Source organism: Mandrillus leucophaeus, unplaced genomic scaffold (genome assembly GCF_000951045.1).
Source record: "Mandrillus leucophaeus isolate KB7577 unplaced genomic scaffold, Mleu.le_1.0 Scaffold517, whole genome shotgun sequence".
Taxonomy (NCBI): domain Eukaryota; kingdom Metazoa; phylum Chordata; class Mammalia; order Primates; family Cercopithecidae; genus Mandrillus; species Mandrillus leucophaeus.
In genome coordinates, this window is record NW_012105553.1 from 1,460,631 (window position 1) to 1,462,832 (window position 2,202).

Genomic DNA, 2,202 nt, shown 5'->3' on the forward strand with positions numbered 1-2,202 from the left:
GGCTTGAGATGGACTCATCTAGACTTGGGGCATTTGTTTTGTAAGGAAGGTTTTATTGGAACACAGCCACACTCACTCATTTGTGTGCTATCTGTAGTTGCTTTCACATGCCTACGGTGGACTTGAGAAGTAGCAGAAACCATGCAACCTACAAAACCACACGTATTTATTGCCTGGTCTTTTATGAAGAAAAGCTTGCTGATGCTTGCTCTAGACCAGCACGAGCCACATGTACATTTTCTAGCAGATAAACAGATGTCTTATCGTGTCACTCCTATTGGATATTGTACTGAGAAGACGTGGCTAGTGTAACAAACAAAACAAAACAAAACAAAAACAAATTGAAGGTATGCAGATGGGAAAAGTTATCTCTGGGAGGTAGGATTAGAGTTTGTTTTTATTTCTGTTCATATTTCCTATGGTAAACATAGTAGTTTTAAAATAAAGTCAAGTTTATACATTGAATGAACTTGATTAGAGGAGCAACTGGCTATACTCCCTACTCCTTGTATGGGTAGATTGAACATTTCCATCTGTGTACTTTTGTGTGCTCTTCTGATTTCATCCCTATTGCCCTCCAAACAGAGCCATGGGAGCAACAGGGGCTAAGAGGAAGGAGAAGGGGGAAGAACAGAGGGGAGGCAGGTGGGGACCTTGGCAATGTTAGGGTTGTCTTATTTCCAGGGTTGGCCCTGTCCTTCTCCCACCATGAGCCTCTCCCACCATGAGCCTCGTGTGTGACATAGGGCACTTCTGTGATAATGGGCACTGATGTTCTATAAGCCTTCCACTTTCTTGTTTTTTAACAGTGATTGTCCCGTCAGACTTTTAAATCCAAACATAGCAAAAATGAAAGAAGACATTCTCTATCATTTCAATCTCACCACTAGCAGACACAATTTCCCAGCCTTGTTTGGAGATGTGAAGGTAAGAGGCCAGGTGTTGACACCTTGGAATTTGTCTTAAGATCAACCTCCCCCTATATTATACAGGCAGACCAACCCACAAATGCTGGAGAGGCCACAGCTAACAGGTTTATGCAGACATAATGTTTACCAAAGTTTTGCAAATTTTTAACTTTAAAATATGTGAACACACCAAGTAAAACTATCCTAAGTAGTGCCAAATTGTTCCCTAATTCACCTGTTGCAAATTTAGAGCAGTCCCGCATTGCTTAACGCTGGAAATACGGTCTGAGAAATGCAGCCTTAGGTCTTTCATCGTTGTGTGGACAACGTAGAGCGTAACCACACAAACCTAGGTGGTAGAGCCTACCACTTGCCTCGGCCATATGCCCCTAGGCTACAAACCTCTATAGCATGTGAGTGTCCTGAATACTGTAGACAGTTGTAACACAGTGATAAGCATTTGTGTATCTGTATATATCCAAACATAGAAAAGCTACAGTAAAATCATGGTATTATATAATTTTCTGGGACCACTGTTGTGTATATGTGATTCCTTGCTTACCAAAACATCGTTACATGGGGCATGCCTATGTATTTGAAACAATATATAAAATAAACTTCCTAATGCTTCATTGAGAGAAGAGAAAGATGTAAAAATCTCCTAGGGAAGCAAAGGATAGTAAATAAAGGTCATTGTATCTTGTTTGTAATATAAGATACATATTGATATTCTGTTTAGTTAATTGCCTTTAATGTCTTATTTTGCTTCATGCAGCTTCCAGTTAATTTTTTCTACAAAGTCTTAAGTTGCTTAGTTCTGATTTATCTTAACATAGGACTTTGAGATGTCTAATGGGTAAAGATGAACTGACATATAGAATTAAAAATCAAAATACGCCAGGACCCTGGAATCCAATGCTGCTACATGGGATCATAATTAAACAATGGTGTTAGGTCTTATCAATCATCCTGTTCTTTGATAGTGCTGGTTTCCAGTTGTGGACAACTTTCCATGTGCTTTTAATTCATTAAATTTTCATTCATCCTGTTGAGTTAATTCACAGTGATTTTTATTCCCGGCTATGGAATTTTCTTTTTTATGTTTAGAGAATAATTATTTTCTTTTATCTGCAAACTTTTTTATTTTTATTTTTTTTTTAAATTTTTTGAGCTGGACTGTCACTGCCCAGGCTGGAGTACAGTGGTGTGATTTCAGCTCACTGTAACCTCTCCTTCCCGGGTTCAAGCGATTCTCCTGCCTCAGCCTCCCGAGTAGTTGGGATTATAGGCACAT

The 2,202-nt window shown here is 39.1% G+C and overlaps 1 protein-coding gene across 4 annotated transcripts in view; it reads left to right on the top strand.

Moving 5' to 3' along the window:
* The window catches only part of UPP1 (uridine phosphorylase 1), a 33,183-nt gene that overhangs the window by 23,182 nt on the left and 7,799 nt on the right, over nucleotides 1-2,202 (top strand). Inside the window, exon 1 of one of the 4 annotated variants that reach the window (XM_011996497.1) lies at nucleotides 862-927. The exons of the other annotated variants lie outside the window; for them this stretch is intronic. The gene's annotated coding sequence lies outside the window, so the exon portion shown is untranslated. Of the gene's footprint in view, nucleotides 1-861; nucleotides 928-2,202 lie in introns of those variants that run through there. 4 annotated transcript variants of the gene reach the window in all.